The 23,820-nt window shown below is 41.3% G+C and overlaps 1 long non-coding RNA gene across 2 annotated transcripts in view; it reads right to left on the reverse strand.

The window, feature by feature from the left end:
• LOC123001090 (uncharacterized) overlaps nt 1-23,820 on the reverse strand; it is a 299,959-nt gene that overhangs the window by 115,104 nt on the left and 161,035 nt on the right. The window contains exon 3 of one of the 2 annotated variants that reach the window (XR_006409640.3): nt 4,489-4,559. The exons of the other annotated variant lie outside the window; for it this stretch is intronic. This is a non-coding gene — a long non-coding RNA (uncharacterized LOC123001090). The remainder of the gene's footprint in view (nt 1-4,488; nt 4,560-23,820) is intronic. 2 annotated transcript variants of the gene reach the window in all.

Consider the following 23,820-nt stretch of genomic DNA (forward strand, 5'->3'; position numbering starts at 1 on the left):
TTAGACCTTAAAATAAGCTGGCCTCTCTGTCGTGTTTTCTTCAGATTGGGCTATTTTGAAAACATTCTCATCATATAAAAGTTGGTTGAAGCCAATGAAACCTAATCTGCTCTAATTTCAGGGTCATCAAACTCAGCCACATAAATAAGGAGGAGAAGATAGATTCTGGAATGCTCTTAAAGAAGCCTTAAGACATGACTTTTCTTCCTTCTTTTGTCACATTTTTTCACTGAATACATCAAACAACTTCTAGTCTACACATCCATAGAAAATCCCAAACTGGGAAAAGTAATATTAAGTCAACTCATTCATGGGAATAATTTTAAAACTAAACAAATCATGAATCTTCAGGGTTTTCCCTTCCTCATTATTGAATCCTGATTAATAATATTTATTATAGCTCTGTTTCTCTCACCATATTACCTTCATGAGACATATGAAAAAACAAAAGACAGGAAAAGATCTCACTTTTAGGAAATAATAATTAGGAGAGAAAAGATAGATGAGTTGGCAGATACATAACTATGTATTTCCTAACAACAAAAGTCAGAAATTTGTAGAGTTTAGGAATTAGAAGGTACTTTAAATACAACTAGTCCTTCTTCCTCATTTTGTACATGATTTTGGGTCAAAACGAAGAAGAATGCCATAAGAGATCATTACAGACAGACTTCAGAGCAGCCACGGTAGTGGGAAGATCCTTAGAGTCAGAGTCTTAGATTAAATTATTAAATGAGATTAAGCAATTAAAATGGTAGCCGAGTGCCTTTAGCCATTAAAAGCAGGATTCTTCTCTACGTCCCTGACAGATGGTCCCCCAGATGAGGCTGGAATCCTAAGAATTATCACTGATGCCTTCATCCCCATATCCAATCCTAGGTCACGTGAATTTTACCTTGAAAAGATCTCTTGCATCCATTCCACCTTTTCTATTCTCATCAGTCTGGATGGAAATAGGGAGGAAAGAATGGCCTTAATCCAGGCAGAAAATGAGGGTCTGAGCTAAGATGGTGACAAATGAGAACAGGGAGGAGAACAGGGTAGAGAGGAGATATATTTTAAAAGAAAGTAAACAAAGGGATTGATGACTGGTTATAAAGGTGGTATCCATGTCTCCTGAACCAAAAAAAAATGGGACGCATGGCCTGACAATCATGAGGGTACTTTTGAGTTCAATGGGGCAGAATATTTGCTCTCAGGACTAACTCAGAAAATCCATACAGACTTTTTTTTAGGTGAGCATGACTGGGAGTTATAGAACGGGAGTCAGGATGAAAGAGCAGGGAGAGCCAGCAACAGGTAGAGAAAGAAGCCCTCTGTATGCTCTAAGTACTAGCTTATTTTCTGTTTCTATTCAAGCATGTTCTCTTCTGCTGGAAAATGCTTTGTTAAACCGATCTGAGGTCGTTTCCATCCTCATGAGAAATCTGATGCAGTATTTCATCCTAAACATTATAAAGCTTGGCATTAAAAGCTTCCCAAAGTCTATTTTCCCCTGGAGTCAGGTACCGTTTGTCATTTGCTCACACATTCCTTCTGGCAGACTGCTTTACGATGATTCCCATGGGCAGCTATGGGGCTGGAGAGCATCCTTCACACATGACTTCCCTCTGAGTCCAGAGGCCGATGGACACAAGTAGAAAACTAACTCACCCCGTTATTGATGGCATCTAACAGTGAGGGCACACATGGGTTGTCTTCTTTCCTTACTGTTCACCTGGGTTTACAATGCACCACCGAAACACAAAACTTGAAACCTGAGAATAAGTTCTGTATTAAAGTACTCATCCTATGAATCCAGTATTGTTCTTTTTGGGTGCTTGCCCAAGCCTATCTGTCCCAAAGAGACAGGGAATAGTAAGAATACTCTCAAGGTGAAGACAAAGGATTGTTTGGGGGAAAAAAAAAGTGGGGGCAGGGATATGAGTAGTATTTTAACTCTAAATATGGTGATCCCATTTCCTGAAACAAAAAGTATGATTTATGTCCTAAAAACATTTTTATATTTAATACAACGGAGACCAAGAGAAAAGTATTTTTGAAATTAACACTGAAAAATCTAAGACATTGGTTACTATAACTATACAGTCACATAGAGAACAGACTTTCTTTTTTAATTTTTGATAAAAAGATTTTCTAAATCCTAAATTATTAAATTTAGAAAGAGGATGGAGAGGAGGTGGGTATCAGAACGTATATTTATCTTACTAATTAAATCAACACATTGCCGTCATTTTTGTAAATATGGTTCCCAGTCTAGAAGAAAAATTTTTGGTCCATAACACAGCTTTCTTTTTCTTTTCTTTCTTTTGAGAGGGAGAGAAAGGGGGGCAAGAAGGGGAGGAGGGAGAGAGAGAATCTTAAGGCTCCATGCCCAGTGCATAGCCCGATGGGGGGGCTCAATCTCACAACCCTGAGATCGTGACCTAAGCCAAAATCAAGAGTCGAACGCTTAACCAACTGAGCCACTCAGATGCCCCCATAACACAGCTTTCTAATACTCTTTTGACCTACAGCCTAAAATGAGTATTGAACACAGACCCTGCTGGGAGTTGTGGGAAGCGTACAGAGTGTAAATTTTTCTTACCTTGTCATAGGAAGGAGCATGGGTAGATGAGTGTAGAGAGCCCTTATGAACAAAGCACCCTAAAATAGCAGTTTTATAATCCGTGGCCTTGGTCGATAATCCGTGGTCTATTTTACCCTTAGCATGCACGCCTAAAAGCCATTACAGTCGACAGGGGGAGTGGAGATACAAGAAACAAGCTCTAAACAAGACTTTTCAGAAGCTGTCTCTGTGAATATGAGGTGAGGTTTTTGGTATCTATCAATGTTATTGATTAAACCACAACATTTTATACACCCCGAATGTAGTTTACGTTTAGTATGTTCCCTTTAAATAAAGATTTGCTGTACCTTTCAGCTCCCCCACTTATAGGGGAAATTTTTCTCTGCTCAAAACACAATCATGATGTGGAAAAGGCTCCCACCTCTATGCGGCAATGCGGGGCTTCCTGAACCACTAACCAGGCCTCGTGGTAGTTAAAACCATACCTGCCTGACCACTAACACGCGTCCCTCTCCCTATGAGCCCTCTGCAGTGACAGGTTTGCGCCAACACCCCACACAGACCTCTGGAACTCCACGGTCAGTGCTTGGGTGCGGTCTTGCATCCCACACACGATAATCCCATTATTTCAACGAAATGAAAAGAAACTTCCACCTTGGAGGGGTGAGGAGGTAGAGAACAGGAGTCAGGCCTCAAGTAACCCATTTCTGCAGGGGGTCTTGTACCTCCCCTGAATACCAGACAGACCCCACCAAACCCCAGAAGAAAACCAGGTATGTTCTCAAGGTGTCAAAACGCTAGGAAAGATCTAAGGGAGGAGGGAGGTGTCACTCAGTACTACCGCCATCGGGGCTATGTCTACACACAGATAAGTTTATGTTTTCTTTGTTGAGTTCAAACAGCCACCCATATAGAAACTTTGCCCCATGACTTAGGCCCATCTTTAAATTATCACAAACATAGGGGCACCTGGGTGGCTCAGGTCATGATCTCAGGGTCCTGAGATCGAGCTTCTCATGGGGCTCTGTGCTCAGCGAGGAGTCTACTTCTCTCCCTCTCTCACTCCCTCTCCTTCTGCCCCTCCCCCTCTCTAAAATAAATAAATAAATCTTAAAAAATAAACAAACAAATAATAAATTATCACAAACATAAATATCAATAGGTATAACTGTTTTGAAGGACAACTTGGCATTACCTTTCATATATATATGGATTTATGCAAAGATCTAGCTATAAAGGATATTTGTTTAGAGTAGTAAAAAACTGGAAACAATCAAATATCTAGCTAGCATCGGGGGACTGAATAAACGCCAGTATATTGGCATGAAATGCCACACACCGTTTAGAAGTTGTATTGTGGAAGGATATTTAATAACATAATACGTTAACGGAAAAAAGATTATAAAACAATATGAACCACGTGATTTCATTTGGGAAAGAGATCATAAAAAACATAAGTAAACAAAAGTAAGAAAACCAAGAGCTTCACCAACGTGTTTATATTTTGGTGTGGCTTCTGAAGTTTAGACAACAAATCTGGACTAATCAAAATAAAAAATGAAATAAAGTGTTCTAGTTATTACTTCTAAATTTCAAACAAATATTCCCCAATATTAATTATCAGCACAGCTATTGCGAAAGAAGGAAGGGAGGAGAGAATTAAGTTGAGTTGGTTTTTTTTATTCAATTTCATTGAAATGTAGGGTCAACCCAACTTGAATTGCCCCCTTTTTTGGTAGATGTCGGATATAATTAGAATGCATATTTTCTACTGAAAAAGCAGGAGGAAAATGCCTCGTTTTTTCTCTCATTCCTTTATCATTACAACCCTATGATTAAGATTACTTCTTCTATTTACTGAACTGGGTAAATTCTAAAGTTAGTTTTTTTTCTGAGGTGAAGGTGTTAATTTGCATTACCTCTGATTACTCATTCAGAAGAACGAGCCAGTTTGCATCTGCTGTGTATTATGCAGTGAGCTGTTGATTATCTGTAGAGACAAGGACAGTAGAAATAATAAAAATCCACAGAGAATACCCAAACTTCATTTTAGCCAGAAGTGTCAACAGTTTGCCGGAGTTGTTAGCAAGGAACAAAGCTGATTTGAGCTTTATCTCCCAACTCCCTTCCATATGCTTGAGGATTATGCTAATAAGAAGTGAAATGACCAGCCGAGGAGGCAGCCCTGAGTCATTCCTAGTCGGGAGAATTGGTTTCTGATTAATCAAGATCTGGCTGACTTGGAGCATGGCCAGGCAACTGTGTCCTGATCCGGATCCCAAATAGTCCTTAAATGTTCATCGTCTAAAAAATTCCATTTACTTGACAACATGTTTACCGGAGTTTATTTCACTTACAAAATTCAATCCATGTAATATCCTATTTCGACCCTACCTGAACCCTGTGTACACAGAATAAACAATGAACTCATCTCTCTTTGTCATACTGTCCTACTAAACTATCAAATTAAAATTTCTAAATATGTGTTTTTGTAGTAATTACAATTCCATTTACCAGATCAATCTATTTAGGCAATATGCAATTAACATAAAATTCAATAGCCTAAAATTACTAGCTTTCTAAAGCTTGGAAGGAAAATGTGTCCTTCTGTGACCTTTCGTTAGTCAGTATAATCCACAGAAATTCTACACTCCTGCATATTTACACACATACATAAACCCTAGCAATGTCCATGATTTGATTTAACAGATGCCTCTGACACTCCATATGTCCGCATATCTCATTTTAAATTTGAAATTAAGAAAGTTAAGACAGGCCTTTTCAGACCTTGTGAGAAATATCATTTCTCCAAAACTGCTTTTCTTTGAGGGAGTATCATAAATTGACAGGGATATTAACTGCATTAACTTTTTAAGATTCTTTCAAGCCTCTGTCTTTTGTGAAATAACTATAAATTTAGATTGGTGGTTCGTATGACTTTTTCCCCCACAACAAATACGAGTAAGATAAATTGAACTAAAACTCTTTTATGCTTTATTGAATAACAGCCAGTAATAAGGCAGACTCAGGGAGCAGATTCTAATATCTGATGCATGGCAGAGCTTTAAATATCTTCTGCTGCACTGGATAACAGGTTAAAATCTGTCCCCTTAGCATCAGATTCAAATTGCTTCTTCTAGAGTTTCCAATAAGAACTTTTTAGTCTTTCCTTTTGCAAGTGATAAGATTTTCTTCACCTAGTTTATATATAATTTGTGTCCCTCTGGTAGGAAAACATTCCATTGTCACCGCAACCGAAGAAAATACTATACATTCTGAGGAGAAACTGATTTATGACTCGCTGATTTTCAACAAATTATACTCCTTTTATTATGAATATTATGAGTCATTGTCGCAAGTTGAAGGACAAACCTGAACAATCTTCCTCGGTGATTCCTATTTAAGTTCAAGAAGCTTCCTCACTTCATAAAAATTAATATAAAAATACACAAAATTTCAGAAAAAGATTACCAACTTAAATCTTTCTGGGCCCATATATTTGCTTTCTGACTCAGACTTTCTTTAAATAATTGGGCTCTCCCATGGGAGTCCGGAGGCCTAGTGGCTTTCTTCTGTGTATGCGACTGCTTCAAATCAAGCCTCAACGTCACTGTCTCAGTGTCCCCCACATGAGGCACAAGGAGGGAGACCTAACACATTAGAACATTGCACAATGATTTCTGACATTCATTTCCTGACTTGTGGGTAATTTTTCCCCAAATTTGATTAAATTTTTTAAAAAGACAAATGTATATTTTCTACCTAGAAACAATCCAAATTTACTGCAGTATTTCTACAACCCATAAAATTCAGCTTCAACATTTATTGATCGATCTTTCTGGATCTTAAAATGTCCCTGTTAGTTTCTAAAACCGAAAAAGTTGAAGTAGGATTGAAAAAAAAAAATAGCATCCACCTAAATATGAATGACCACATATAGATCACGTATTCATCAGACATTGAATAATTGCTTACTTTTAGTAAAACAAACTCCAGTGGCAATGATAGGGAAAATTATGCCTTCCACGATAAAAATATGATGCCATTTTATGATGCAAACTTTTCCAGAGTTGGAAAACATTCTTTTTTTATTTTTAACACTTTCCTTACTCTTTTACCTCATTTCCACTTGGCGGCGGTCCTGAAAACTGAAAGCTTAAACTCCAAAAGGAACATGTATGCTTAGCCCAGAACCAACCTGAACTCAATGTCCGGCCAAGGGCTGATTCTCACACTCAAAGACGCCGGAGTCCCGGAGTTCCTGCCTTCCTCCCTTACCTGGTGAAATTAACTTGGTGGAGAACGGACAGCTGTGTTTATTCCCCTAACACAACCCAGGTTTGAAAAGCCCTTTCACTGAGAGTGCTGAAAATGTTATGCAGTTTAATAACGAAAAGAAACAAGAAAATACTGTATTTGTGGGTCTCATACTGACTTTTATAAAGAAGTTGGAAATTATCAATTTAAAAAATAAATGAATCAAATGTGTTGCGTATTAAAAAAAAAAAAAGCTCTTTATACAATTAAATGTTACCTTAGGTTAAATGTCTACTGCTTCTTTATTCTGTGAAGCTAAACTCATTTATAGCTTATACACTTATTTTAAACTAATGTATTAAACTAAAGTAAGTTCTATATCTGTGCTACTTTTAGAAAGTCAAAAAATGTCCAGAGTCAAGAGAAAATAATTTCATAGGTTCCCTGTGAGGAATATTCCCCTTAAAAGACCGTGTTAGTGGAAGAAAAACTGGGAATTGAGCCATGGTCTTCTGACGTCATTAATTGTGTTAGCTACTTGAAAAATAGACACTTAATGGAGTCTGATTTTTCTTTAATAGCAATACTTCGGGTACTGAGATATCTAGATACCAACTTTTTACTTTACATGCAAGCCTACACTGAAAACACTCTAATTAGGAATCTATCTTGCTGGGGCGCCTGGGTAGCTCAGTGGGTTAAGCATCTGCCTTCGGCTCAGGTCATGATCCCAGGGTTGTGTGATCGAGTCCTGCGTCACTCCCTGCTCAATGGGGAGTCTGCTTCTGCCTCCGCCTGCTGCTGCCCCCACCTCCTCCCCGCTTATGCTCTCTCTCACTCTCTGCACTCTATCAAATAAATAATTTTTTTAAAAAAAGGACTCTATCTTGCTCCTTTGCTCCACAAGTAAACTTCCCCCCCCCAAAAAAAAGAATCCAAAGGATTTCCTTTGCTGCCCTTTCTTGCCTACACACTGGACAACCTGCTTCTGCTTCTGCCCTCACCACTCCCTTCAACTGCTCTCACAAATGTGACCAGTAACCAACTCGTTGCTAAATTTGTGAACACCTAACAGGCTGTTCCCTTCCCTCATCCCTTGTCCTACGGGGCTGCACAAGTACGACCTTCTCCAAGAAGGCTTACCCAACCATGGCCCAGCGGCGACCTTGGGCATTCCATCCTCTGTCCTCCTGGAGCACCTTTGTATGATCTAAGAGAATTTCCATGCAGCAACGCACCCATTTAGGTGTCTCCCCCACCTCCCCACTGATTATGAGCCATGCCGGCACAGGTGTTAGCCTTATTTATCTTGATACCACATCGCCCACCCAGTGTCTAAACCTTGGCTGGCAACCTGTGCTCTCCTTTCAATCTCGGGAAGTAGAGCAGCAAGCCCCGGGTGCCGCACGGTAGTCACCTCTCACGGCAGTCAGACAGAGAGGTTTTGCCTGATTTCTTTCGAGGCACACTTCTCATCCATACGTTCCTCAACCCCAGCCAAGAGGATCCTATTTCAGACCACTGTGTCATCAAATATCTTACAGCTCCGTTTGTATCTGAAATGGGCCGGCACGGAAATGAGGTGCGTGGTGGCTAGGGGAGAGGGAGGACAGACGAAGCCTAGGAAGTTTCCAAAATAAATCCACTTTTCCTGCCTCTTTCCCCTTCCCTATGCATTTTTGTCGCTTTCAGAAGCACTGACACCTCCCAGCCATGTAATCAAGACAAATCTTTTATGCGGTAATTAAAATACAGCTCATCTTCAAGGGGAACAGAAAAACAAAGGCTGAAACAATTAGCTGACTGAGCCAAACAGCATGGTTCGCCCCCCCACCCCGCCCCTACCCTCTCTTCTCCCTCCTTCCTCCAATTGCTTGCTTTTAAGTAGGAAGGAAGGAAAACTTCATTTTGCTGAAAGGTAAGAAACTGAACAGACTCTTAGACTAGGAAATAGTTTAATTGAATTTCACATGAAAAATGCTTAGGACTGTTTAAGACAAACGTCAGGTTCCCTGCCCAACTGGAATCGCATTAGGCAAGCAAGGGAGTCAGAGATAGTTGCTAACCTGTTATGGTCAGCTTAGAACAGAATATTGCATTAGCATGCAAAAGGGCACAGGCCAGCAATACAGGAGAGACAAGCCTTCCCAGAACAGAGACTGCAGCGTGGAGAGGTAAATTATACTAGTAATAACTCAGAAGGTGGAAAATGAACTTGTACCTCGTAAGGCTGTGTGGGCCTTGATTACATTAGCGCTACTTGTGATATTATGCAGTATATTCATTTTTATTGTATTAGTTTTTGAATAGTCTGTAAAAGGCCAGTGTTTTATTTGGCACCCTGAGCCACCTGTCTTCTCTACAACATCCCCTACCAGCATGTTTAAGCATTAGCATTCAGGTTTTCTAAAATCTTTTAACCATTGATGGCTGCCAGCAGTCAAATTAAATTCAAAGGGTTTAGTATAGCTCCAGGTTTTAGCTATATAATTTACTAAGAATGCCCAAAGCACTTGCAATCTAATTTGCAGTTCAGCAATGAATACCATTTCCTAACGAAATCTACCTGAAATTTCCTTTTGAGGCTCCGGAAAAAAATACACTTGTGACACCTGTGTGTCTTCCTTCTGGCACTGACTCAAAAAAAACAAAAAAATTAAAAAAACACCAACCTGCCAAGAGAACGCTGTACCTTGTGCAAGGGGGCACAGGAAAAGGAACCACAGGAATGGATTTGTTTTTATTGCCAGGTTATCTGAGCCAATGCAGCCACTCTAGATCTCTTTTTAAAATGTAGATTTTTTTTTCAATATCTTCTGAGTCCAATATTAGTGCTATATCCATTAGAGCTTCACTAGCAAGTAGCATGGACTTTACCAAAAACTTGGCTTTCTGATAGATGACTGAAAGACAGACAGATAGATAGATGATGGGTACCGATACAGAAAAACCCAGACTTGATCATTTCATAACTCGTTAGTCTATTTTCCGTGGCAGACCGGAGTGTCAATTCCTAATCCTAGTGCTAATTTCATTTCTGTCACTTACTCCGGAAGCACCAGTCTCTCTTTCACTCTTATGGAAGGGAAAGGAAGCAGAAAGTTACTGTTCGAAGTCTACAGGCAACATACAGTATTATTTTGTCTTATGAAAAGATAGCTCTCTCTTACCTGAGATTAAGGTACGAGGAATCCTTGAAAAGTGTTTTGGGACTCTTCCATGAAAGCGGAAAATATAAAATGTTACTTAACTTTTATTTTTAAATTTAATCTCTCCTCCTGGTATATAGGAATTCCGATTCCTGGTGTCAAAGCGATAACGACAAAGCAGCTAAGAGAAATTGCAGCTAACAGTTGCCAGGTGAAATCTAAACTCTTACAAGCATTCCCTATCACAGAGACAATACTCACCAGGGAAGGAGGCTAGAGAAATAAAATCATGAATTAATTTAGTTAACAAATGGCATAATTTAGAAGCCTGTTAGAAAAGCCAGAGGCGCTAGCTAGCCCCACAACAGCGTTAATCACTCACCATCGAGCCAACTTAAGGTAACTAGAAATCAAATCATTGAGGTATAAATTGGAAAAAGCCAAGTTGGTAATGATTCAAATGACCTAAATCTGGTTGTTGATCTCCCCTTTCATTTTCCACTCAATAGGCCCCTTTATACCTTATAATAAACTCTACAGTTTATGAAACTTGAAAATACTGACGGAGAAGCATTTTTAGTGTTTTTTTATTTTAATGTTTTTTTATTATATTAGGTTAGTCACCATACAGTACATCCCTGGTTTCTGATGCAAAGTTCAATGATTCATTAGTTGCGTATAACACCCAGTGCACCATGCAATACGTGCCCTCCTTACTACCCATCACCGGTCTATCCCATTAATGTTTTTAAAGCCTACCAAAATATTAGCCGTTGAAAGGGAACAGAGGCATCCCAAAACAGAAGGAGCAGAAGCTAAGACCCCGTGGGCGCCTGCCCCCAGGTCACACCTCCCATTGCTGAATTTCTCCCCCACCAGACTCGGAAGGATGCCTCAGGTACCCAAAAGTATGGCAGAATGGGCAACAAAAAAGAATGCTGCAATATTCTGATTTTTCATTTCTATTACCATGGAATACAAAACATAACCTATTGAGTAAAAATGAAAATGAATCTGCTTTTCAAGCATCACCTTGCTCGGCAGCCCTAACGGAACGGATCTCCACCCACTTCAGCCAACAACAAGAGCCTGTATTTGTAGAGCACCAGACAGAAAATTAATGTAGTCAGCTGTTCGCTTTCCAATTAATTTAGTGAAGCGGCAACTAAATAATCCAATTCTATCAAGTCTGAACATAAAAATATCAGCTGCAGAGCACTTAGAAACAGGAGAAGGAAGAGAAGCAACTACGTTTTTAAATACCCTCTCCATCAGGCACTTCGCTAGGCCCTTGCTCGTATTTTTTTATTTTCATCTTCACGGGAACACTGAAAGGAAGGAATGATTATCTCCATTTTTACATAAACTCCCCTTACATGCAAAATTTAGATAACTTGCCCCAACAGCACAGAGCGAGTATGTGGCAGCGCTGAGACGATGCCCAAGGCCTCTCGGACAATTGAGTTCAAATGGAAATACATGCTCAAAATCATGACACTTTTGGTATGATTATACACTGGATGAGTCTCTGTACTTAACGTTTTTAATAATTCTGTTTATCTTTTCAGCGTTAAACTTGCTTTGCTTCTACCTTACTGTTATCTTATTCTTGGGTATAGTCATTTACTTCGGAAGAAACAAGAAGTTCATCTGTCTCCATTGCCTTCCCTTTCTTCATCTGCACCCTTTCCTTTCTTCACGGACTTGTTCTATCCGCCAAAGATCCAGGCGGGCAAGATGACAAGGAGCATGACTTGATGGGAATTAATGAATTGTGTTTAATGAAAAATTAATTCTGAATACAGACTGTTACACTTTATGGATACTTCTCATGTGCATTTGTGATTAGAATAACTTTACAGAGGATTAAGGCCCAATACAACCCCCACAATATGTACAGTGTATGTGTCAGACATCTAAAAATTCTTGAGAAAGCAATTATACTGAGTGCTGTCTAATAATAAATCCAAATGGACAGCTCGGGTACGAACGGCGTATCCTAACAACACTACCCCCACCTGACTCTGCATTGCAATCTTTGCTAGGCTCTCTGCAAAAGAACAGATGTTCTGCTTTGGGTTGAGAAATCAACAGTTACCATTCATATGTTCCAAAAATTCAAGGGCCTAGTGCTGCTGTTTTAAGGATGCTAATTAATTCTAGCCCTTATGCTCCAATATTCTTGCAGTTTCAATCAACTGCATTCTCACAGGACTTTGGTCGCAGCATCTCCTTTGAAAGCCTATAGGGAAAAGCATCTAGGAAATGTACACTTCACGGACCCAGTGGGGGGAAGAAAAGGATTCATCTGATATGCTCTGATTTCGTCTATTTCTCATAACGTTCTCATTGCTGTCCTCTCTGTTGTATTGATTTGAACAGGTAGGCACAGCCCGGATGACAAATTTAATTGAAATCAAACCTGGAGATGCCTTTGGTCATACTTTTTTCCATCTATTTACCGCTGAAACACAGAAACCCAGACTAATTTTAGAAGCTGCACAGAAAGAGCTATTTACTGAATGTTTCTGGGTTCGTTTGTTTGCTTTTATGTCTAGTGTTGACCGTGCATCATATCCAGCTAGGAGGTACAAATGCAAGTTCCTGGGCTTCAAAGCACACAGAACTGCAGATCTGTGAAAGGACTGGGGTATCTGCAATCTTTAAATAAACGCCCTCCTCTGAAGCAGATGATCCGGGCACCTCGGGAAATGCTGTGTTCATCCACGTGCGCTCCTGAGCACAGATGTTAACGATCTGGGTGACCTTTGCCCCAGATGAGAGCGCTCAAGCAAAAATGATGCCATGGGTCAAGGACGGCATAAAGATCCCCTTCCATTTACTTTAACCGACGCTGTTCTGCTCCCAGCCCCACAGACAGCCTTCACACCAGAGTTTCCCATAGTGTCCGGTGGTTTGTATCACCTGGGGTGATGACAGTCCCTGGGACCTCGAGGGAATCCAGTGATTTGCTTTTTTAACAAGCATGCCAGGCAAATATTACGCACCCTGAAGTTCGCTGTGCCGCTACGTAACACCAAAGCAAGTATGCCCGGGAAAAGAGCATTAGCTGAGGAGCCAGCCAGACCTGGGCTGGAATCCCAGATATTTTATGTATAACTGCCTGACTTGGGCAAGTTCCTGAACCTTGACTGAATCTCTGTGAGCTTTAGTTACCTCCCTGTAAATTCAGGATAATAGTGTCACCTTCCAAATTGTTGGGAGCATTAAATACGGTCACGTATGTCAAGATGTAGGACACAGTACAAATCCGAAAACAGTAGGCACGAGGGCTTTCACACTTGTGTGCTGCCCACTCGCCCTTTCCCAACGATTCTTTGCATGAGTTGATATACAAGATTCTTTGGGTGTTTTGCTGAAGGAGAGCAAGGAATTCTTTTTGTTTTAGGAGAGTGTGAGAGGGGTCTGGGAAAGAAGAGGGAGAAATGAAGACCGCGGGGAAGGTAACAAGGGACCTATTCCCATCCTGCCATTTGACTTCATACTGTACCCCAAGTCGGGAGGACACAGTCTGAAGGAGCTGTTTTCTAAAGAGACTTTTGGGACTGTATACCCAAGTTGTGATGTTTTAGGGCCCAAGTGAAGCAAAGAAATGAGGAGAGCCGTTCTCCATTTCTGTGTAGAATCCACGGACACTCAGAAGCCTAAACACGGGCATTAGAAGAATCAAAAGACAGTGCTCGGTATCAGTGTCGGTGGCCTCACAGCGGCCACCATTACAAATGGCAATGGAGAGACCCCCATGGCTTTGAGGGCTGGGGGTAAGATGATCGCCACAGAAAGCAAGGAAAAGAGTCAGTCATGCCACTTCATTCCTAAAGCTGCAAATTCAGTTGTCAGTACATGCCCGACCTCACTCGGGAGCCCCCACACACCTGGAGAGGTCTTCGCAGGGAAGCTCAGTGTCCTGCGGGAGCAGATCAGGGCCGGGAGCAGGAGCTCCAGGTCTTGCCATCACCTGCCTTGCTTCGCATCCACAGATGGGTGAGTAGACACAGTAACAATATTCATTATAAACGCCTGTTATCGGTCCCAAGGGGGGCCAGCCCAGCAAGAGCAGAGAGAAATAAATGTTTTTCTCTGCCAGGACTAAATGTCAGATTAAAAACTCAAACAGTGGTAACTATCATTTCTACATGGACTTAGTTATCACTGGCGTCAAACAAACTATTTTAACCCATAGATGATAGTCTCCTCACCTGTGAATTAGCCTACTTGACAGAAATGCTTGAGGCTTAATATCTAAAGATAAAAAAAGCTCAAGATGATATACAGAAAGCATCTAAAAGAGTCCAAAATAAAGGGTTTCATCTATATCTGATGGCCAAACAGCACAGCCATCTGTGAATTCTATTGTATTCAGATGGGTAGTAGGAAGGGTACAGAAACTCTGTGGGTTTTACTCTGCCAGTAACAAGCTGAGTGACCTTGAGCAAGTCCTTTACACTCTGTGAGCCTCACTTCCCTCCTCCGTACCGGGAAAAGCTCTGTTTTGTCCGTAGGGTTCAAGGTAGGAGATATCAGGTCTCGAGAAGAGCAACTAAAAATACGATCTCCTTGTGATGCCAAGGGAGTGACATCACCCCACACTTACAAGAATCCAAATGTTGACTGAGATCTTCTGTAAGCAAAAAGAAACACTGAAAAGCCTTGTCAGGCATTCTGTAGTCGTTTGGTAATGCAGATTTGAATGTGTCTATCTTGAGCATGCCCAGATGTTTATACCATTTGGATGTGTGTGAAAAGTGAATGTTTCCCTTAATGAGATACCTCCAGCCCCCTTTCTGGCATTAGGACCACAACAAAGAGTGGAGGGACGGGGCAGTGTAGCTGCACAGTGACAATGACACGCGGCAGTCACCAGCTTATTGACGACACTGGTCATTTAGGTTCAGTCATCTGTGTTCATTCCTTAGTTTGTCAACCAATATTTACTGTGTAACTTTCCTAAGCTCGGCACGGTGTAAAGATGTGGGAAATGCAAAGGTGTTACCCTTGCCTTCCCTGAATGGGAAATCTCGTTTGAAGAGAGAGGTATCCAAGCAATTATAAAACAAGTGTCACATGATTCTAGGCAATAAGTAGCATTTATGCGGTGCATTCTAAATTTCTGCAATGTCTTTTTTCAGCTGAATGAGGCTTCAACTGTAGACAGAGTGCTCCAAGGTTTTTCCAGGGAAAGGGGAATTTGAGCTGGATGGAACGGATGGATGTAGAGAGTGGAATGAACTGGAGGAAGCTCACTCTAGGAAGGGAAATAAGCATAAACAAAGGCACTGAGGTGGGAAATCCCAAAGCCACCAGAACAAAGCAGGTGAAATCCCACCCTGTTGCTCCATGTGGGAAACACCCACAGGGCCCTACTCACTATTTCTATGCCTCACAAAGAGGATCCCTTCAAACTGGTTATTATAAACAGCTCCCTGACACCAAGTGCTTGTTCCTTTAGCCAGAATTACTCATTTCATTAACTTAAGTGGTTAGTTGCCAGACTACAGTCTAGAGATCTGTAGATCCAATCGTTCCCCTAACACAAGGGGAAAAAAAGAACCAAAACACTTCTCATTTTTGCTCACATCCAGTAAGAATAGAACAGTGTATGGCCCCCACTGCCCTCTTAGCGTTGGGGGACCTTCTGCCTTTAGCCCACCTGATAGTTTCAATCCACAGTGCGGCCATCAGGGCATGTCAGGAGCAAGCGTGGCAAAAAGCCAAACCATGGGGCCTCCCAGTGGAAAACAGACTGACATATCTGGACCGAGAAGAATGTCATTGTTCTGCAGAGCCTGTAAGAAATGTTGCTAACCACTGGCCATGGATGATACCACACCCCTCCTATGAACTTCCTTTGCAAATTATAAAGCTCTTTCAAATGACCTTAGCAGCTGCTGGGGCTGGGACAAAACTCAGGTCTAACACCAACCAGAAACGTAAACATCAGGATAAGCAAATATGTTCCCCGAAAGAGACAGCCTTGAGACCATACACCTAGACACACCCTCCGTCCCAACTGAGTTGAACTCGTCTTACTTAGTAAATGGGAGTCTAAAATCATCCTCATTATTTTATATATTTTTCAGTAGTTTGAGTACTCTATACAAAGCTTTTTACAAGTAAATTATCTTCTCTGCAAGGTTTCTACTTCAATGACCTTCTGTGACACGGCAGGTCTATTATTTTAACGGTTGGTGTCTGTCCCTTCACCTTACACACTCCGCCCTTTGACAAGTTTCTCAACCGGCAGTTTCTATTTATATTTCAACATATTAGTATAACAAATTTAAATAAAATCCTCCACTTGTATCATTAATTAGCATTTGGCAATGGGCCTGATTATGTGCCCTTGGCAGCAAGATGATTTAAGTATCTAAAAGGTTATTTTTATCATTTATTAAGAACGCCTGTTAGCGAACTATTACCACCAACTTCTCAACAAGGGGGCTCTGCAGGCTTTAGTGTAGTTCCTACCGCGCCTGTCCAGGTTCGGTTGCATAACTGACAGTCAGTGTGGTCAGATTTTCTAACAAACGAGGAAAGCCTATGTGAATAAAAGGGCGTTTAGACGATGAAAAAAATTTTTAAGTTGAAATGATTTAAAATAATGTTGGAATCTGTGCTGAAACCTCAGGAAACAAAGTTTTCTCCTCATCTGGGATAGTTTAGCAAACTATGAACAGGGATTTATTTAACCAGCAGAAGTCCTCGTCCCTACTCTTCTCACGAACCAGCTGAATGCACATCCTCGAACACCCTGACCGAACATGAACAGCATGAAGCCTGGAAAACGTGTGCTTATGACTATCAACTCTCATTCCCAGGTCTCCTGCTCACTATGTATTTCCTCCAGCAACTAGCCCAGTGCCTAGAATACAATGAATGCTCAGTAAATATCCGTTATGCAGGGGCGCCTGGGTGGCTCAGTCAGTTAAGCAATGAGCTCTTGATTGTGGCTCAGGTCATGATCTTGGGGTCACGGAAACGAGAGCTGCATCCAGCTCTGCACTCAGTGAGGAGTCAGCTTGAGATTCTCTCTCTCCCTGTCCCCGACTCGCTCTCATTCTCTCTTTTGCTCTAAATAAGTAAATAACTAAATAAAATCTTTTTTAAAAAAACGTTATGTAATAAAGGGAAGAATATCAATTTACCGTATGCCTCTTAAGAGAGAGAACGACTTAAAAATGAAGTGAATTGGGGCCCCTGGGTGGCTCACTCGGGTGAGCATCTGACTCTTGATTTCAGCTCAGGCTATGGTCTCAGGGTTGTGAGATTGGGCCCCTTGTTGGGCTCCATGCTGAGCACGGAGCCTACTTGGGATTCTCTCTCTCTCTCTCTCCCTCTCCCTCTGCCCCCGCCCCCTGTGCTCTCTCTCTCAGTCTAAAAATAAATAAATAAAATAAGCAAATCAAAAAATGAGGTGAATTGCCATATGTTTTGCACTTGTCTGTGATTCCATTTAAATATGAGTTACAGGGGCGCCTGGGTGGCACAGCGGTTAAGCGTCTGCCTTCGGCTCAGGGCGTGATCCCGGCGTTATGGGATCGAGCCCCACATCAGGCTCCTCCGCTAAGAGCCTGCTTCTTCCTCTCCCACTCCCCCTGCTTGTGTTCCCTCTCTTGCTGGCTGTCTCTGTCTCTGTCGAATAAATAAATAAAATCTTAAATAAATAAATATGAGTTACAGCTGTAAGACCTGAACAGTATGGAGGAAAAATTTGTGGAGCAAGCAATGTAGTAAATCTTGGAAAATCAGCTTTGGTGACAGTATATTTTCAAGATCTCCTACAAATTAATATACATCCTATATAACATGAATAGAAATGTCCATTTGCCGTGACTCTTCCAGGCACAGTGTTTTGTGGTTTTCCAACTCATCAGGGAGAATTAGAAACAATGTTCCATGAAGACAATGCTTTGGTGACTAGAATAACGACCCTGAATGTTGTAAATAGAGAATTTATTTACCAGAGACTCTCCTGGGCTTTGGACATATAAGTAAGTATTTATTGAGCAAAGAGATTAAAGACAGACAGACTTCCTTCAGGGAACTTACCATTGGTTGCCTTCAATAAGAATCTTAGAAGGGAGAAAAGGAAAATAGGGAAATGAAGAGGAATCTGTGTTTCAAGAAAACCTTCAGGAAAGAAAGAGAAACTAGAAACTTCCAAGATAGGCCAGAAGGGGAAACTATGTAATAGACTGCATTTAACACCTGGCGGAGCCTCACACTCTAGGAAAAAAAAAAATGTAATCCACCCCCACCTTCAGTCATAGGTACAGTGTCATTCAATTTTAGCAAAAAAGAAAAAAAAATCCAAATATGGAAGGAAATAAGAATAGGCCTATGCCATATTGTGAATAAAATATTCATCAGTCAAACAAATTCATAATCAGAAGCGGGCTACTTTTCAAATAGAATTCAACAGTGAATGAGGTGAATGTTAGATCCTGTGTGTGAAAGAGGCTTGAAATAATTCCCTGAATATCAACACTAGGTTTTGTAAACACAGACAATACACTCTTCAATATATTGGGTCCCCTCTGTCTTGGGGAATGGCCATCTCATTAGTCGCAGATTCTTAGTTTTCTTAAGTTTCTTTAGTGCAGCTAACAAAGCAAACAGTTCAGGAGAGGCGAAAACATCAGACTAATAGGCTGACTTGTGTAAGCTTACTCTGTGATAAAAAACGGAAAAGATGGAGAAGGGTCTTTATTGTACAGGCCAGACGCTGTATTATCTCTTTTAATCCTTGCAACAACCCTGAAAATAAGTATTAAGGGGCATATGATTTCTATTTGTGGAGATAAAAGACGGAAGAACCACAGAGACTGACAGTCCTCACAATGCTAGCCATTAATGGAAGCAGGATATGAACACAGGTCAGTTGGGCTAAAAATGTGTGTTCACCCAATTAGCCACACAGCACCCTTTAAGGGGTAAGTTCAATAAAACCACCGCATACGCTCATCCTGGGCTACAAAAACACCTTCGATTTTGTATCACCTTCAGTATGCCTATCTGAATGAGTGCTACCAGCAACTCCCACTGGGTTGCATCTATAACCCGTACTCTAGAAGTAATATTCACACATCCACACCATGCCCTTTGCGGGTACTTTTTAGGTAGCTCTCCTGGGAGGCTAATATTGCATGTTTCATAGATATTACATTTGTCTTGCGAGGTCAGTCACCTCCACCACCACCACCACCACCAGCAGCCGGATCTTATTATTCTCTACAGCCCCTAACACAGTGCCTTGCAAATAATTGGTAGTAAATTGTTGCTGACTTGAACTGAAATATACTAAGGATATTGTCCTGAATTATAGGATAAGGCAGCATAGTCCACATCATTTTTGATTCAAATCATTATTGAGCACCAGGTGTGTGCCAGATGACATTGTATTTCATACACTCGTGGCATTTAGTTTTTCTACAACATCTTTTAAATAGTAAATGGGACCCCATTGTTTATACTATCGTTACGGTTCCCTATAACTGAAGACATAATGGCATTTGATATCTTTAAATTTTGCCATTTAGAGCTGCAAGTAAGTACTACAGACGAGTCCAGGAAGCCTTTCCATGTGATATTTTCCCCCCACTGGGAAAGTGGAAATGTGAACATTTTGCCCTAGAATCTTTTCAATTACAAAAATCCAATTCTTGAGTTACGTGGGGGCATTGCAGGTTTAGAGGAAAGGGGGAAATCTGAAACAATATCAAGATGCTTTGTGATTTACTCCCTACCAGGCTCAGATTTCCTCTCCGCTGTCTGGGGGAATTCTGAGAGACGTGATCCCCGCGTAATTCAATCCGCTGGTTTCCCATCCTTCTCCCTTCTTTTCCATGTGGCCACTGCAACGTGGCCCTTCTGATTGTTAAGATATACAAATCCTTGGGGACGTAATTAAGGCGGCATGAGATGCTTTCATCAAAGGGCAGTCCATAGGCTGTTCTACTGCTGTTCGTGCAGGTTAACTACTTGGTAGTCCTTTCATGTCCCAGAGTCAATCTGTGTTTAAAGGATGGAGGTGGGGGTGCCTGGGTGGCTCAGTCGTTAAGCGTCTGCCTTCAGCCCAGGGCGTGATCCCAGACCCTGGGATCGAGTCCCGCATCAGGCTCCTCCGCTGGGAGCCTGCTTCTTCCTCTCCCACTCCCCCTGTGTTCCTTCTCTCACTGGCTGTCTCTCTCTCTCTGTGTCAAATAAATAAATAAAATCTTTAAAAAAATAAATAAAGGATGGAGGTGAGTGGGCAGGACAGGGCAGTTTATCTTCTCTGCCTTCTCATTTATGATTGCATTGCTCTCTCACGTGGTACTACCTCGGCTGATCAAAATCAGGGACCACATATCACCAGAGTCATTGGGATGAAAGGCAAAATACATTCTTTGTTCAATCTACATAAGAGTATTTAAAATAATCATGGGAATAAATCTGATAGAAATACCCAAACAGAGGGGCGGCTTATTTCAGAGCAAGAATTACCGTCTTCTTTTTTTTTTGCTAGCTTCCCACGGCAGTTACAGGCATCTTTGCAATATATGAATATTCTCAATTATCAGATCAGCCTGTAAAATTGTGTCAGCGCACACACTCTGCCTGCAGCCAACACATCTGTGCTTGATTTCAAGCAGGGGATGGCCAGTTATCAGCAGGAGAAGTTTAACTCCATTCTACTTCCTGACATAAGGCCAGAACCCTTTGAGAGACGTCGGCATAAAGATGTTCCAGTAAATCCAAATCGTGCTTTCTCCCCGTCCCTCCTAACACTCAACACGATCAAAATTTACTAGGTGCCCATTGTGTTCCTATAGGGTCAAAGTGAGAAGCTGGCAAAATGAACTGGAAGAGACGGAGGCGGGTAAGACCGCAGGGAGCCAGACTAGAAGAGATGCGACTCTGAAGGAAATCCTGAAGAGTTCTCAAAATCCCAGAAACCAAACCACTGAAATCAGGCAACAACAACATATGAAAGCAGAACATTTTTCACCCATTGAAAAGACATGAAAAGTCAATCAACGTAGATGTGACAGCCCGGGACCCTTAACGCGGAAAACCTGCAGCAAAGGGCTGTGCCAGGAAGACAGATGGAATTCATCATTCCTTTCAGTTTCCTGAAACACGCGGAGCTTTGCAAACTGTCCCTCTGAACTATGAGAGTAAAATCACTCAGCGCAGCCACTAAAGGCAGGAGCCATAACATGTATACCAACTGTGTGTAGGTGACGTAATTCTACTGACAAACACCCAGGACATCTCCAACTTTGCTGGCAGACTGAACAACAAAACGTTGCACAGGGTTTCCACATGATGCTGAAAAGCTGTCTCATCAGAAGCTACTGAGAAAACTCTCTCAGCCCCAACTTCGCATCATCCGATAAGCATGTGGTGGGGAATGACTTAGTGGAGAAGGACGGTCCATGTGTCAAGACATAGACGGAGGTCTCCTTAAACAGTAGAGGTGGTGTGGTACAGAGGGCAGCAGGGGAGGCTGGGGTAGCTTATCCATTTTGAGAACAAGCTATGGCTTTTTTAGAGGTGTCTGGCGTCGAGCATTTTTGCTGCAATAAAATGTTGTCTCTGAACAAGTCATTCCAACACACAACAGCAGGAACTAACAAAGCCTGGAGTCCAGTGGAGGCCACCTCCTCACCCTGTTATATTATCTGTGACCAGTGGCCAGTGTTGCTATGACAACTTTTCAAAGTAGTCTTATCGAGGACCAAAAAAAAAAAGAGGCAAAACAAAACTGAACCTCCCAGCACAGATTATGCCTACTAGACATGAAAGAGCTGGTCAATTCAGTGAAGGGTAAACGGTCAGGACAGCTCTTAAGCATTATTTAGAAGCCCTCCACCCTCAATTTTAAAAATTGTCTGAAATCTTCCCTTATACTCTCATGGAAGTATATAGAAGTTTCCTTATAAGCCTTAATACAATAATTACATAGGACCCCAAAAGGTTGCCCTTTCTGATTCCTATGATCAAAATGTAATTTTCTTTGCCCCAGTACAAGCATCTCACATTGCAGGAGATTTTTATAGCCCACTTGATATTCAAGCCCCATGAGAGGGGACCTTTGAGGCATAGAACCAAGTGGAAAAGGGAGATGAGAAAGTCCCCATTCCGCCGTGACTCCATGGTCAAGGACAAGTGATCAAAATAAGACAGATAATAAAGGACTTTTCCTCCTTTTCCAATTCTACTAAGAAAAAATTACTTCCCTTAGTAATTATTTATTTTCCCGTTTCCACACGTGGTTCTCATGATAATTGCTAACTTTGTGAAATGTTAGAACACTGACACTTATGTAAAGCAAAGTGCCTTTTGACATTTATGAAGTGCTGATTCTCTATAAATATAGAAAAGCGGTAATCATCACAAGAACGACTCAATGGACTAGATCAATAGTGAAGAAAAATACTCTTCTTTCATTGAAATTCACAAGGCAAAAAATAGTCCATTTTTTCTCTCTTTGATAAACTAGCTCTTTCTGTGACTTGCCAAATAAGATTTAAGTTCAGAGCTATGACACAGACACAGGGAAATTTTAGGAAGAGAGGAATCATAGGTCAACGTGGTCTATTTCCTCTCCTCGTATAGATCTATATATAGATATGTGTGTGCAAACACCTCTGGAGACAGATAGTGGCAACTACACTGTCATTCACCTTATGATCTCTTATTTTAAAAAAAAAAAACACCAATTGTGGGAAGCTTGTAACACAAAATAAGCAACAATATCTATCATAAAATTGCTGGAAAAGCAGATAAGCTTCAAAGAGTGATTTAGGGAATATTAAGTGTAAATTGTGCTTTCATTTTCCAGTGACATTTCTTTTTCCCTCACAGAACAGTGCTGGGGAAGGCACAGCGTCCGTTGTTGACATGCAGCCCAAGTCAGAAGCTTCTCAAGGGGCTGAAGGTGGACATTTATGTTTATTGGCCAGTTCCAGTGTCATGAGGCAAGCCCACAATAGGAGTGGAGTCCAAATATCTCTAAACCAGAAAGCAAGCCCCATACCAGCAGAGGCTGTGCCCATCTCATGAACTCAACTTGAATGCTGAGCTGGGTTTAGCATGTGACCGATCTAGCATGGCTCTCTGGCACCTCCTTCCACCACCTTTCATCATATTTTAATACTTAAAAGGATCAGGGATCTGACTGCTATCCATAAGATTCCAATTCCCGCATGAGTGATATACGCCTCTGAAAACATGTCAAGTGGCATCATTCATGAACAAATGTTTACGGATCACTTACCCTGCTGATGTCTATGACAGTGTGTGGTATGGTTGTCAGAAGTGTGGGCTCTGGAGCCTGGCCGGCCTGATTCAAATCGCGGCTCTGCCCTTTGCTAGCCAAGGTGGACTTAGGCGAGGTAATACTTGACCAATCTGTGCCTCAATCTCCTCATCTGTGAAATGGGGATAATAGTAGTGCCTACTCCCTATGGATCCTCTGAAGATGAAGGAGTTAATACATGTGAAGCCTCTTGACAGGGCCGAGATACACTGATACCAGCTCTTACGTCTTACCAAACAAATGCTGACATCAGTAATATGGTGCATTAGGAGCTCCTGGTTTCATATTCCTCATCTGGTCGGTTCTGTAGGATTTACTTCTCATCACCAAAGAAATAAATCAAGTAGGGCATTCTTCTATTTTTTTTTTTTTTTTACTTTGCCTAAAGTATCCAACTAAGTGTTAAAAAACTGTTAATTCTCCCTCAGTGTTTCCAAAGCTACTTCCCGTGATTAATTCATAGTCCATTAGGACAAAGTAAAAAAAAAAAGTAATTTGCTCCAACTTCAAAAAGGAAA

Source organism: Ursus arctos, unplaced genomic scaffold (genome assembly GCF_023065955.2).
Source record: "Ursus arctos isolate Adak ecotype North America unplaced genomic scaffold, UrsArc2.0 scaffold_11, whole genome shotgun sequence".
Lineage (NCBI taxonomy): Eukaryota > Metazoa > Chordata > Mammalia > Carnivora > Ursidae > Ursus > Ursus arctos.